This window comes from Lycium barbarum, chromosome 10 (assembly GCF_019175385.1).
Source record: "Lycium barbarum isolate Lr01 chromosome 10, ASM1917538v2, whole genome shotgun sequence".
In the NCBI taxonomy this organism is placed as follows: domain Eukaryota; kingdom Viridiplantae; phylum Streptophyta; class Magnoliopsida; order Solanales; family Solanaceae; genus Lycium; species Lycium barbarum.
Window position 1 is genome coordinate 97212325 of NC_083346.1, and position 16734 is coordinate 97229058.

Below are 16734 nucleotides of genomic sequence, written 5' to 3' on the forward strand. Positions count from 1 at the left end.
TTGTCTCATCGCCTACTCAAAATATAGTAGAAATAAGATGTAATTAGATCAACCTATGATGCAAGCTCATATACGGAGCAACAAATTAGATCGACCAATCACATGGAAGTTCACGAGAAAATAAAATATGCTAGAATTTAATAACCAAGAGTATTTGGAAACCAAATAGGAAAGAAGTAATCCATATGTTTTGGGAAGTTTTACTCTTTTTAAAAAGATTATGTGAAAAGAAAAAGTAGTATCAAGGAGCCCGATGATCATGTACAATACAACATGACAATGCTTGAGGTAATATCAGTGAAAAATTCATACCTCCTTCAATGAGTTATATTTGGCCTACACTGCAAGAAAATTTAAGATTACTGGAAACTACAGTATGATCCACTTTAGGATTGTATGAAAGAAAAAGTAATTATCGAGAAATCCGATGATTTTGTACGATACTACGTGACAATGCTTGACTTTATAATTTAACATAGCATAATACATACTTCCTCCAATGAATTATGTTTTGGATTACACTGCAAAAAAAAAAAATATATATTAGAGAAACAATTTATAGTAAATCATTGGACAAAAAAAACATAACAAACAACTAACATATGACTTGGATATAAGCTGATTCAAGAGAAACGACAAAAGAGGAGCTTGGAAAGGAAATTTATGCTATAGGGAGGGCTGAAGCGTGGGTGGAGGAACTTGGGAGTCCTAATGGACTTTATTCATTTTTAAAAAACCTTTCACATTACTAACTCTTCAAATTGACTCTTCTTCATTTTAAAAACTCTTCAGATTACTAACTCTTAAAATTATCCATGTTTTAATAGTGAATAATTATGGAGGAAACAGTTTTGGTAAATTGATGTGAACCAGTCAAGAGTTGCTGCTGCCTGCTGAACTTCTAATCCAAACTTTGTGTAATTAAAATATTACTAATTAATTAGATTTTAATTTTCTATAGGGGCAAAATGGTAATCTAACTTTGAAGGTTGAAGCTTCCTACTTTTAGTATAATATGATATAGATATTGATATGATGAATAATATGCGCACAATGGAGCTTTGCAATTTTTTGTCCTTCTTAGTACTCCTAGAAGGTGCAAGTTATCACTTATCACTATCATTATTGGAAGACTAAGCTGAATAGAATAAGCAGTGCTCACATTAACATGGTTTTATACAACATAGACAAGTGAAAATAGGATTTGACACTTTTTTTTTTTTTTTTCATCTTACAAGAAATTGTTCTCCACTATTGGGCTCTTCCCATACTGGACTCTTTGTTTGACAACCATGATAATCAAAATAGGAAAAATAGTAGCACTTTCCATTTCATAAAGCCGCCCAGTATTAGTGGTATGCTCATTGAAATAGACACAGTTGCTTCCGCAGCCCAATTGACTTGCAGTAACTGACATACAACATTTAGTCGCTGCAAACAATATTCTATCTCCGAGGTTGTCCACTTTTAACCATGATAGATCGTCCATATGAAGCGTGAACACTGGGACTTTGTCCACCTTCCTAGTTGATTGTTCTGATATCAAGAAAATCGACAAGATCTCTCCATTGGATTCAAGAACATACTCTGTGAAGTGTTTTCAGAAAATCGATGGAACAGCGCGGCTTCTGCTTAATTTAGTGACTTGAAACTTAGACTCAATTTTTCTTCAATAACCGCTAAAGTACCCTTCAAACTTATTGCATAAAAATTCCCTTCCAAACCGACGGCGTTGGTAAGTATCATAAGTTGTCTTCTTGAACAATTTGGATCGACAAGACTGCTTGTTTCTCTCATCCATTTAAATGGATATTTCGGAGGACAAACCAAAAAAGTGGATAGGAACAGCCTGTTAGCAACATCAGTGGGAGGATCCTACTCATATTAGAAGGACTTAAAGACAAAGTTGCGAACTTGAACAGAATTGGGGCATCCTAAGGGGGAATACCCTGACCAGCTAGCGTTACTTGGACCAGGAACCAAGAGACGGTAATTTGCAGGATCCTTCCCTCCAGCGACAATAGACCCGTGTGAACAACCATGAAAATGGTTCCAAACATTATCCCATGGCCTTCTACTAGTACAGCACCACCAATATATACCTGCTTAAATGAGATGTTGAAAATATGCTCTTGATGAGTCTTGGACTGGTAGTAATCTTTGTCGGAAATTTCAACCCATGGTAATCGTCCGTTGGCACTACATTGCTTGGGTGCTTGCACTTATCTTCTATCTTTAATATTTTAATTGGAAAAAACAAGAACCAGTGACTGTAGCCTCCAAGGTAGTTGACCTCTTGGGGCTCAAATCTAGCAACCTAACTATAAGATACAGAAAGAAAATATCTCCAAGTTGAACAGCTGTAACTTTAAGATGCGGATAAAAAATTACTTTTCAAGAATCATCATATCCTTGCAATATACTAAAACTCAATTGCTAAAACTTTATGTTTAATTCGGAACCAATGGAATTGTTGTAAATTGATACTATTGCACAATAGATTTCAAGACAAAAAACAAAACCAATTTCTTTCACTCTAAGTAAATTCAACTAGGGTAACTGTTGCTGGCAAGTTTAAGGATCATATTCACACATGTATCACAATAGCTATTTTGTCCAGAATTTATAGCATAATGTAACATTAGGGACCTACATTGTACAGTCTTCTCTGATAACAACACCGAAATAACTAGTTTTTGATCAAACCAGAATATCAGTAAACAAAAATAAAATGATATATGGAAAACATTTAACTACAACATCAGACTTTAAAGAGTAGGTAATTCATAAGCCCTAAGTTCGCCTCCTCTTCCTTGGACGGTCATCTCTTTCACTGCCACTACTGTCAGATTCTGAATCAGAACTAGAACTATCAAACTCACCTGATCTAGAGACAGGCTTTTGTTCTTTCATGATAAGCCTTGACATGCTCTTTAAATGCTCTCGCAAATTTTCAGTTATCCCACCTAGACCAATGGAAGTGAAGAAATTGATTGCAAACCTCGTATTTTTTGGATTATCCTTTAGCAGTATCCACTCAAACGACTGTTGCATAGAGAGGTCATTAAGACGCTCATTCAACAAATGGATGCCAAGGTGCTCTGCCAACTCCTAGAATAGGATGATAGAAACTACGAGTCCACCAAACAGTATAGAGAACCTTGATCTCTATATGTTTCCTCAAGTAAACAGAACAGGAAGTAAATGAGGCACAATATTTACGTGAAAAACTCCTTGCTTAAGGGATTAAAAAGCACGAGCCACCGGAGTAGGATTTCAACTTCACTAACTGAGCAACTTTCATATTACAACCTTAGCAACCTATGAATTAAACTCCTAATCCCTCACCCCTTACAATAACTCTATTGTAAGCTACAACCCTTGACTAACTCTAGCCAAGCAACCAACACCTATTGAATAACTCTACCCAATAAACTACTAACCTTGACTAACTCTAGCCAAGATAACAAAATAACCAAGGTTGAGAAACTTCCTACAATGACACTTCTCGAAAGTAGTGTAGGATTACAAGTAAGAACAAAGTAACAAAGACTTAACAAACATTAGGACTTAAGACATCTTCAGTTGTTGGGATCTGCTCCTTGAGTTTGATGAATCTTTGTTCTTGAAAGCATTAAGAGAGCAGTGGCGGCTACACTTGAGAGAGAATATATTTTCTAATTTTGCAAGTGATACCTTTAACCTAGTAACATGTTGTATATATATTGGGGAGCATGTGAGTAGCATGTGACCATGGATAGGGACCTTTCATCTTTTACAATTGGCCTTTAGCTACAGGTTTGACCTTCAGTACAACTGCAGCGGTTCTGTCAGTCGGCACATTAAAAGTACCACAGCTTTGCAACTGTGGCGCGTTGACTGTACTGCACTCAGGGAATCTGATCGAGCACCTGGTGTCACGACCCAGCTAGGGGCCGTGACGGGTACCCGGAGTAATTACCGAGCACCGCTCACTCTACTGCTTGTCTTGCTCATTTAATACTCTTTTATCAATTTTACGTACCAATTGTAGGAAAATCATATTTAATCAAAACATAAATACTTTATATACATTTGCCTCTTGGCCATCAAAATAATATACATACATATGAAAACATCTTGTGAGACCATCTAACCCACACTGCGTATCTACGAGCCTCTACTAACATAATGAATACATAGACGGAACAAGACTCCGTCATGCCCAAAATATGCATATGTATTTGTACATCAAAAGAATAGCCATAAGCACCTCCGAACAATGGAGTGCTATCTATCTCACATACCTTGGTCGTTTAGCTAAGATATCTCTCACTTGTTCTCCGTCGATATCACGTCGTTACCTTCATAAGAGAATTCGTATCAACATTAGTAAACTAACTACAAGAACGCATCGCTAATTCTAGGAAAAGTCAGGAAACGCTTCCTTCGCTCATACTACTTTTCTCATGTTCTATATCAACTCCCAATATTCATAATATTATTCGGAAAATCATAATCGACAATCGTCATTTACGTACATTTGGCAAAATCCACCATTTTCCTCCAATTTTCTCTTATTTCTACTTCTAGATCATCCTTGCGTTTTCAAGCATTTAATGCTTGTTTCATGATATAATCATCATTTATAACGCATTTGTACTCACAACACTTCAATATTCATAGTTCAATTCCACTATCATTCATTTATGTCACTATTCACTCAATAATGACCCATTTCTATGTTCTTCTACATTTCAAGTGTCTAAGCTTTCCAATACTTCAAACAACATGGAATAATCATGAAACTTACCTTGGATGATGGTTGAACAATCCTTAAGTTGAAATACTTCAATTAGCCAAAACCCTAGTTCCACCCTTTGTGGGATTTCTTGACTTAGATGATCCTTTGTTGTGCTCTTACACTTGATTTCATGAATTTGGTGTTGTTGGTCTTGATGTTCTTTTGATTCTTTGGGATTTCTATAGATGAAGTATGTGGAGAGGTCTAGAAGTTTCTTGAGTTGGTTGAATGAATAATGAGTTAAAATGAGGCTTAAGTCCCCTTTAAAAATCACAAATCTGATCTTTAATGAATTCTTGTCGGGATGAACAGTGGTCGTAAACCACCATATACGGACCGTATTTTTATTTACGGTCCATCCTCCATGGCCGTATTTAATCATTTAAAAGACAGAAAGTTTGGCTGAGGATTATGGCAATTTACGACTGAGGTTTACGGTCCGTAAACCAGTTTACGGGCCGTCCTCCAAGTCGTATTTAACCATTTTCACAATTTACAGAAAGTTGAGATTTTTGACAAGCTGGAGGACGATTGCACTATACGGTCCGTAAATCACTTTACGGGCCGTATAGTGCCATATACGACCACTGGACAGAAAATTTTCCGCGACTTTCTTATTTCCAAAAATTCCTTAATTAGCCATTCCCGACTTAACAAAACATCATACACTCAAACTTTTCATCATTCAACTCATCATACAAGTACGGAGAAATTTCCGAAGTGTAACATTGTCCCCCCCTTTTGGAACATTCGTCCTCGAATGTTAGACATTCGGGGATCCTGGAAAATTTTTGCCAGAGTTTCCTTTGTAATTTGGACACTACCTTTCCATTACAACAACCCACAATATCTTCGCCTCACAGGGCTATATTACAATATCAACACATTTATGGCCACACACGACCCAAAAACATAAAATTAAAACATACATATCTTACATCATCGACGTCTCATCTTGAATCTCTTCTGGGGATTGGAACAAATGGGGGTATATGGATTTCATCTTCTCCTCTGCTTCCCAAGTCATTTCTTCCCGATTATTGTTCCGCCATAGAACTTTGACTGAAGCAACCTCTTTATTCTGAAGCCTTCGTACTTGTCTATCCAAAATGGCAATGGGCATTTCCTCGTAGGTTAGCTTCTCTGTTACTTGCACATCATCAACCGGAACTATTCTTGTTGGGTCTCCAATACACTTGCGGAGCATCGAAACATGGAATACTGGATGTACGGATTCGAGCTCTGAAGGCAAGTCCAATTCGTAGGCTACTCGACCCACCTTGCGGATAATTTTATAAGGTCCGACGTATCTTGAACTCAATTTCCCCTTTTTACCAAATCTCATCACTCCCCTCATCGGCGATACCTTCAGGAACACCCAATCGCCCACTTGAAATTTCAAGTCTCGTCGGCGATTATCTGCATAAGACTTTTGGCGACTTTGAGCTGTTAACAGTCGGTCTCGAATCACTTTAACCTTTTCAACTGCTTGTTGGACTAAGTCGGGGCCTATCAATTGTACTTCTCCGGTTTCAAACCATCCAATTGGAGATCTGCATCTTCTTCCATATAAGGCCTCGTATGGAGCCATTTGAATACTGGAATGATAGTTGGTATTATAGGAAAATTCAATAAGAGGCAAATGCTCATCCCAACTACCACCAAAGTCCAGCACACACGCTCGTAGCATATCTTCCAAGGTCTGAATAGTATGCTCGGCTTGTCCGTCGGTCTGCGGATGGAATGCCGTGCTGAGCTTCACTTGAGTACCTAGACCTTCTTGAAAGGACTTCCAGAACTTGGCTGTGAACTGCGCCCCTCTGTCTGTGATAATGGCCAAAGGAATACCATGGAGTCGTACAATCTCCTTGAGATACAATTTAGCATAATCTTCCGCTGAATATGTGGTCCTAACGGGGAGAAAATGAGCTGCTTTCGTGAGTCTATCCACGATCACCCATATAGAATCATACTTCTCTCGCGTACGGGGTAATCCTACCACAAATCCATGTTAATTTCTTCCCATTTCCATGTAAGAATTTCCATTGCTTGCAATAAGCCTCCTAGTTTTTGATGTTCGACCTTCACTTGCTGGCAATTTGGGCACTGTGCTACAAATTCTGCTATGTCTCGCTTGATGCCATCCCACCAATATATCAATTTGAGATCGTGGTACATCTTGGTTGCACCTGGATGAATGGAATACCGGGAATAATGTGCTTCCTCTAAAATCCGTTGGCGCAAGTTTGCTACATTCGGTACACATAACCTGTCTCGATATCTAAGAACCCCTTCTATGGAAACTTCGAATGGAGACTTTTCCTTTTCATAAGATAGATCTCGATAGTGGCTTAACTGAGGATCTTCATATTGTCGTTCCTTCACTTCTAGATGCAATGACGAAACTGTGGGGTCATTGATGCTAATACCTGCATCTCCTGAATCAATTGGCCGTACGCCGAGACTTGCTAACCGATGGACCTCACGAACCATTTCTCGCTTTCCCGAAGGAACTCCACTTAAACTGCCCATCGATCGGCGGCTAAGTGCATCTGCCACTACATTCGCCTTCCCTGGATGGTATAGAATGTTCACATCGTAATCCTTCAGTAATTCTAACCATCGCCTTTGCCGTAGGTTCAACTCCTTCTGTTTGAAAATATATTGAAGGCTTTTGTGATCCGTATAGATGTCCACGTGCACACCATATAAGTAGTGTCTCCATATTTTCAATGCATGAATGACCGCAGCTAGCTCAAGATCATGAGTGGGATAATTCTTTTCATGTTTTCGCAACTGTCTCGAAGCATATGCAATAACTTTCCCATTCTGCATCAATACACATCCTACTCCCACCCCGGAGGCGTCACAATACACTACATAGCCATCTGATCCTTCTAGAAGTGTTAGCACTGGCGCTGAGGTCAACCTGTTTTTCAACTCTTGGAAGCTACGCTCACAGGCATCACTCCACTGGAATTTAGCCGACTTCTGGGTAAACTTTATCAATGGGGCTGAAATAGATAAGAAGCCCTCTACAAATCTTCTATAGTATCCTGCTAACCCAAGGAAACTACGAACTTCCGTGGGCTTCGTAGGCCTTGGCCAAATCTTCACAGCTTCTATTTTCTGAGTGTCGACTCAGATACCATCATCTGAAATAATATGACCCAGGAATGCAACAGAATTAAGCCAAAACTCGCACTTTAAAAACTTTGCATACAATTCTCGATCTCGAAGAACGCCAAGAACAATCCTTAGATGATCTGCATGTTCTGATTCTGTGCGAGAATATACCAGGATATCGTCGATGAACACAATCACAAAAAGGTCCAAAAACGGCCTGAACACATTATTCATTAAATTCATGAACACTGCTGGGGCATTCGTCAACCCGAACGACATTACTTGAAACTCGTAGTGACCATATCTTGTCCTGAAGGCAGTCTTGGGAATATCTGCTTCCCTAATTCTCACCTGATGATAACCCGATCTCAGATCTATCTTGGAGAACCATTTAGCACCTTGCAATTGATCGAACAAGTCGTCAATTCTAGGAAGGGGATATCTGTTCTTCACCGTCACTTTGTTCAGCTGTCTGTAATCAATACACATTCGTAACGAACCGTATTTCTTCCTTACGAACAGGACTGGTGCTCCCCACGGCGAAGAACTAGGCCTTATAAACCCCTTCTCAAGTAAATCTTTTAGCTGTGCCTTTAGCTCCTTCAACTCTGCTGGAGCCATTCGATAAGGAGGAATAGAAATAGGCTCGGTGTTTGGTAATACATCAATAGCAAAGTCGATTTACCTTTCTGGAGGAAGACCTGGAAGTTCATCTGGGAATACGTCTGGAAATTCGTTCACCACCGGAACAGATTGGAAAGTTGGCACTTCCGCTTCCGTGTCATGAACCCGAACTAGATGACAAATATAACCTTTTGCTATCATCTTTCTCGCCTTAAGGTAAGAAATAAACCTACCCTTTGGGGAAACTGTATTACCCTTCCACTCAAGTATGGGCTCTTCCGGAAATTGGAATCGAACTACCTTTGTCCGGCAACAAACATTAGCATAGCACGATGCCAACCAGTCCATACCCATAATTACGTCAAAATCTATCATCTCAAGTTCAATCAAATCAGCCCTTGTCTGACGATCACATATAATGACTACACAGTTCTTCTATACTTGCCTCGCTATTACAGGATCACCAACCGGAGTGAATACCTCGAAAGGTTTAATTGGCTCAGGTCTCACCCCAACACAATCAGCGATATACGGAGTAATATACGAGAAGGTAGAACCCGGATCAATCAGAGCATATATGTCACGGGAAAATATAGTCATGGTACCTGTGACGACATCTGGGGAAGACTCAAGATCCTGTCGCCCAGCTAAGGCATATACACGGGGCTGAACAACACCTGAAGTGGTTGTTCCCCCTCTACCTCTACCTTTGCCTGCTTTAGTCTGAGGAGTTTGTGCTGACGGGCGAGCTGACGAAGAACCCGCTGCTGAACCTGTGGGCTGAGTCCCCGCTCTATCTCTCGCTGAAGGGCAATCTCTCATCATATGATCAACCTGCCCGCAAGCATAACAAGCATCCGAACCCTGATGACACTGTCCAGAATGTAATTTACCGCACTGGCTACACCGCGGTACTGGAGGTCTCCTCTGGCTAAAGTCTCCCCTAGACTGCGAATCTGAGGCCCTCGAACTCTGCCCCTGGCCTGACTGAAAAGAACGGTCAAATTTCCTATCCGAGAATCTGGGAGATGCACTGGTCGCTGACTGACCTGAGTGCCTGGAATGCGTCTGTCTCGGTCCCCCTCGGTACTCACTGCTCTCCCCCATAGATCTAGCCCTCTTACTTTGTCTTCTGTCACCATCGCGATCACTTCTCTACTGTCGTTGTCGTTTCTCGAGGTTCTGAGCATGGGCCTGTATCCGGGAAATATCCATCTCGTCTTGCAAAGAGGCTGTCAGACAATCTCTGAACAAGTGTGGTCCTAAACCATTCACAAATCTATAGACTCGGTCTCCCATGTCAGCCACCATAGTCGGAGCATACCGGGCCAATGAGTTGAATTGCATACTATACTCTCGGGCACTCATGCTTCCCTGTTTTAAATTCAAAAACCTGTCCGCTCTAGCTCGGCGGACTTCAGGTGGCAAGTAGTGACGAATAAAGGCATCTACAACCTCTTGCCACACGGGAGATGGTGCATTCTCCCCTCTTGTTATCACCCAATTCTTATACCATAGTACCACCACGTCGCGAAGTCTATATGAGGCCAACTCCACGGATTCGGTCTCAGAAGCATGCATAAGTTTCAGCGTCCGCAACATCTCATCGATAAAACCTTGTGGGTCCTCATCCGGCTTCGACCCAAAAAATTCTAGAGGGTTTAGAGTAAGGAAATCACGGGCTCTTGTACTAGACGAACGATCACTGGGGCCCGCATTCTGTCGTTGTGCCTGAGTGGCAACCAACTGTGTCAATAAATGTATGGCCTCGGACACTTGTTGACCCGAAGCACCCGGTGGAGGAATCGGAGCTGAGGCTCCTCCCTGCTCTTCTACATTGGGCGCGGCCTCACTTTGCGATTCACTTTCCTCTACATTTGTCGGAGGCTCTCTTTCCGCCTGCCTCTTTGTCGTAGCTTTGCCTTTCTGGGCAGCTGTAGCTTTTCCTTTCGGCGGCATGTTTCTGAAACCATAACGCACTTTTAGGAATGATATAATCCTAGACATGGCTCTATCGCACGATCTCATGAGAAGAAGAATGGTCATTTTCCTAAATGCCCTGTAGCCTCTTGTTTATTAGCGTGGCGCGCAACACACCATAAACAAGACTCTACTAGACACGGCTCGTAGACACTTCCTAGGACGAACTGCTCTGATACCACTTTTGTCACGACCCAGCTAGGGGCCGCGACGGGTACCCGGAGCAATTACCGAGCACCACTCACTCTACTGCTTGTCTTGCTCATTTAATACTCTTTTATCAATTTTACGTACCAATTGTAGGAAAATCATATTTAATCAAAACATAAATACTTTATATACATTTGCCTCTTGGCCATCAAAATAATATACATACATATGAAAACATCTTATGAGACCATCTAACCCACAGTGCGTATCTACGAGCCTCTACTAACATAATGAATACACAGACGGAACAAGACTCCGTCATGCCCAAAATATGCATATGTATTTGTACATCAAAAGAATAGCCATAAGCACCTCCGAACAATGGAGTGCTATCTATCAGCTGACAGCTACTGAGGACCTGGGCTAAGCTCTCCTCCCTGTCTACCTGTGGGCATGAACACAGCGTCCGAAGAAAGGACGTCAGTACGAATATTGTACCGAGTATGAGAGGCATACATAATGAAAGGAGACATCAATAATATGGGAATAACATCAACATGAGACAACTGAATCTGACTGATAATCATAAATGAAGTAATGCATGTTGTCTTACTCAGACTCATCATCATAACATGTATGCATCATATGCAAGCTGCCCGTCCACGTCGGAACGGTGTGATAATCAATAATATTAGCCCGCGTCCGGGGTACCATCTCATGCCGCCCACTAGTGGAGTCTGCCCACGCCCGTAGGTCATGGTGTATCCGTATCGCCGCCTGCCGAAGCGGTGTCTGCCCGGCCAACTAGGCCCGGTGTAAAATGCTCATGACATGCTCAATGTAAATACTCATAGTAATATTCTTATCATAAAATACTTATCTTATCATAATGCGTATATAAGACTCATGATCAACTTTACTCTATCGGGGTAACGTAAGGTCGTGATCCCCCGATTACATTATGGAACCATCATGGACATTCTGCCTCACCTTGAAAGGACTAGTACATAAGGTGAGTGTAGGCAAGGAATAACATCATCATCATTCTAGTGTCATCATCTCATATGACTTATCTCATATATACATTCATAGGCATAAGCTTTTAACTTCTTAGAATGTAAGAACTCATGAAAGGAATAGGGATTCAAGCTAAAAGATTCATGCCATTAGAAAGAAGGACTAGCCTCACATACCTTGATCCTTTAGCTAAGATATCGCTCACTTGTTCTCCGTCGATATCACGTCGTTACCTTCATAAGAGAATTCGTATCAACATTAGTAAACTAACTACAAGAACGCATCGCTAATTCTAGGAAACGTCGGGCAACGCTTCCTTCGCTCATACTACTTTTCTCACGTTATATATCAACTCCCAATATTCATAATATTATTCGCAATATCATAATCGAAAATCGTCATTTACGTACATTTGGTAAAATCCACCATTTTCCTCCAATTTTCCGTTATTTCTACTTCTAGCTCATCCTTGCATTTTCATACATTTAATGCTTGTTTCATGATATAATCATCATTTGTAACGTATTTGTACTCACAACACTTCAATATTCATAGTTCAATTCCACTATCATTCATTTATGTCACTATTCACTCAATAATGACCCATTTCTATGTTCTTCTACATTTCAAGTGTCTAAGCCTTCCAATACTTCAAACAACATGGAATAATCATGAAACTTACCTTTGATGATGGTTGAACAATCCTTAAGTTGAAATACTTCAATTAGCCAAAACCCTAGTTCCACCCTTTGTGGGATTTCTTGACTTAGATGATCCTTTGTTGTGCTCTTACACTTGATTTCATGAATTTGGTGCTGTTGGTCTTGATGTTATTTTGATTCTCTGGGATTTCTATAGATGAAGTATGTGGAGAGGTCTAGAAGTTTCTTGAGTTGGTTGAATGAATAATGAGTTAAAATGAGGCTTAAGTCCCCTTTAAAAATTACAAATCTGATCTTTAATGAATTCTTGTCGGGATGAACAGTGGTCGTAAACCACCATATACGGATCATATTTTGATTTACGGTCCGTCCTCCATGGCCGTATTTAATCATTTCAAAGACAGAAAGTTTGGCTGAGGATTATGGCAATTTACGACTGAGGTTTACGGTCCGTAAACTAGTTTACGGGCCGTCCTCCAAGTCGTATTTAACCATTTTCACAATTTACAGAAAGTTGAGATTTTTGACAAGCTGGAGGACGATTGCACTATACGGTCCGTAAATCACTTTACAGGCCGTATAGTGCCATCTATGACCACTGGACAGAAAATTTTCCGCGACTTTGTTATTTCCAAAAATTCCTTAATTAGCCATTCCTGACTTGACAAAACATCATACACTCAAACTTTTCATCATTCAACTCATCATACAAGTACGGAGAAATTTCCGAAGTGTAACACCTGGTCCCTCTAATATTTGTCAAATCATCATAACACAATATGGCATAACTTATCAATTTCCCCCTATTTGATGATGACAAACCCATATCTGAAGTTCCCCCTGAGAACCAGATTCCCCACTTGTTCCCCCTATGAATTAGGCTTACACCACATGTTAAGACACATTCAAATTTAAACTCAGCATCATATCAATTATTTCCTCTCTTAGAGACACTTTCTCCTTTTGGCATCATTGAAAAGAGCAATAAGAGTGATACAAGCATAACGAAGTTCAGTGACATTACCTCATGGCCACTGGGAAACACAACATGAACAAAAGTAAGAGCAACAGAGCATAGGAACAGAGTAAACATTGCACAAAACAGAGTAATTGCTCATTAAAAAAAGTGACCATTAAACATATCCGACAATTAGCAGTCAAAACAGCACAAGTTATGATAATTAAAATATCAAAAGTACTAATGTCATCAAGGGAGTAGGGGTAAGCAAAAAGGATTTTTAAAGGGAGGACTGGGCTAAAAGGGACAAGGAGATAGAGGACAAGCTGGAAAGGATCTAGCGAGAGAAGGCCTTGATAATCGTTTCTATTCTTTCATTGGATCCCCTCCGATCCTGGACCATTTGGTCACAGAGCACATCGAGCTTGTTCCTTAACTCTGCATTTTTCAGCTCTCAATTCAGCATTAGCATTTGCTAGCTCGGTACTGGAACTAGGTTCCTGTCCCTTTGCAGCCAGCTGTGTCTTTAAGATAGCAATCTCAACGTGAAGCCTTTCAATCTCCGCATTGGCTTGTTCCTGTGCCTCAATCAGACTAGAGATGGTTGAACTGCTGCCAACACCACCCTTCTTTAGCACACATTCACGCTCTTCTAGAGTCCCCATGTTGAACATTTGCTTGAGGTAGCTTTTCCAGTCTTGACTCTAAAGTACTCAAAGATCCAGGTCAAGAAGAACTTATATGGAAGACTATGCTTCCCTTCCCTGGCATTAACCGCCTTGATTATGTGCTCAATCATAAGAGAGGATAGACTGATAGACTAAAAATTTACTAGAGCTTCGAGAAGGACCAGGTCTGCCTGTTATATCCCGTATTTTGTACGTTCGGATATTTCAAGGTAGTCGTGGTAAGTTAAGGGAATGACCATCTTCCAAAATTATTTTAATGTACAAGTTGGTTATGAATATTATTTATGAACATTATTAGTAGGGAAATGTTGAGAAAGGCTAAGGGCAAACTTGGAATTAGAAGAAAAATTATTTTTCATGAACCATAAAAAAAAAAGCCACAAGTGGTCGTGTGGCATATGTTCATTGGGTATTTGGAGGGACTATGTATGTATATATATATATATATATATATATATATATATATATATATATATATATATATATATATATATATATATATATATAGAAAATGATGACTAAGGATCAATTCATCTTTTTAATTTAAGGAAAGTTGGAGAAGCTTGGAGAAGGGGACATGTGTCCACCCTTTTATTTGTTGGAGATAATTATAAATATGGACAAGGCTTACATAGCAAGACAAAAAAATTAGTCATCTTCTAACATAAGAAACTTGGAGAAAAGGAAGAAGGCCATTCGGCCATGGTACAAAAAATTTAGCCATGAAAATTGATCAAGAAAAGTTATTTTCTTCTAGTATTCCAACTAATTTGAAGGCCCTAATTAACATGGAGTGATTGTTGGAGCAAGCAAAGCATTTGTTGTGCAAGTTGGAAACCTTAGCCAAGCCAAGAAGTTGAGTGAGAAAGGTATGTGTTCAATCCTCTTTTACATATGTTATGGATGGTTGTGTATGTTGTAGTGTGTAGAAATGGATAAAAATCATGAATTTGGTATGTTGGGGTGTTGGCCGAATATAGTTGCATTGTGTAGAACAAATGAATTGATTTTATTTAGTAGTAGTATTGTTGTGTTGTGGATTCCATGATGTAAAATGAGGATTTAATGGCTTGAAATGAAGTTGTAATCGTTGTGGTGTCGTGGTGGAAGTTAATGTGACACTAGCATGAATTATTATATTTGTATGAATGAGGTTGTTAATGTAAAATGTTGGTGGAATTCATGAATTTGGAAGTGAGACATTTGTTTGGAAGATTGTAAGTTGGGTTGTTGTGATTGAATTTGAAAGAAGGAAATAGGTTGTTATTGTCCTTGTTGGAATTGGAAGGTTTCGGGTGAAGTAGTATGTTGATTGAGTCATTTTTGATGTTATGTGAACTGAATTGAATATAAATGAAATGTCGTTAAATTGTATGACAAAGGTTGTTAATGTTAGAATGCGTCTTGAGTTGATTGTTGATGTTGTTGGCATGATTGTTGGTATTGTTGTTGATAGTTTGGCCGAGTTGAATTCCCGGATTGTTGACTGATGATTTAGGCCGAGTTAGATTCTTGGGGATGGTGTATTTACAGGGGAGATGCTGCCGAAATTTCGGCAGATCATAAGAGAATTTATTTGAAAAACTAAGACAAGTGTGTGTGACGATGAATCTAATGATTATGTAAATCTTCTTGAATGTAGACTAGCGATAACGATCTTGGACAATTAAGCGTAGCTAATAGGACGTGGAGCAGGTATGTTAAGGCTTGTCCCTTTCTTTCAAGGCATGATTCCGATGCAAGGATTTCATAATTGCTTCCATATTCTCCTTGTTTTCAAAGTTAGATGTTTACGATTCCAAGGCATGATTCTCTTCCCGATAACTCGTAAATGTTTTTCCAAAGTGTCTGTATTCTACCAAAACAGAGGTTTATGATTTTGTAAGCTCTTATGACAATAACGATGGATATGTTTCACAATGACAATGATGATATCAAGGATGAGCATATTTCTATGATGACTATGATAAGAATGATTTCATGTTTAAAGGTACTTGGTATGATTATTGCTTTGATTTTTCAAAAATGGCTTCTGAAACGCTCGTAGAAGGGTCTGTACTTCAAACGCTCATAACTTTCTTATACTAAGTCGGATTGACCCGAAACTTGTTTCTGAGCCTTCAGGTGTCGATTTATGTGCGTACCCATCAAGTCTTGAAAATTTGTTATATGTGCATATGTATACGAAGCGACGCCTTATGAGATTTATGATCTTATTCCATGTTCTCTTAACGCTGTTATTCGTTGCTAGTCTCATCTTATAATAATTGTTCCTTCAAGGTGAGACAGAGTCAGGATGATCATTCCATAATATATTTGGAGGTTACCGACCTTACGTCACTCCGATAGATACATGACTTTCTTTGGGCTCTCCTGCATGCTGTGATATATGTATATGTATATGTATATGTATATGTATATGTATATGTATATGGGGTAAGGGGAAAGGTGAGAGTGTTATATACGCGTAGCCACCTGATCAGTTGGTATGATATGATATCGTCCCGGACGCGGGATGCCCGGACGCGGGATATATGGGTAAATGGATCGGGTTGCACGTTCCGCAGCAATATATATATGGATCGGGCTGCACGTTCCGCAGCAATATATGTATATGGATCGGGCTGCAAGTTCCGCAGCAATATATGTATATGGATCGGGCTGCACGTTCCACAGCAATATAATATAGTATATGTATATATGGATCGGGCAGCACGTTCCGCAGCACTAAGCATGCATGGTATC

General features: G+C 39.8%; 1 pseudogene; it reads right to left on the bottom strand.

The window, feature by feature from the left end:
• Positions 1-2793: 2793 nt before the first annotated feature.
• The window catches only part of LOC132613162 (uncharacterized), a 40581-nt pseudogene continuing 26640 nt past the window's right edge, over positions 2794-16734 (bottom strand).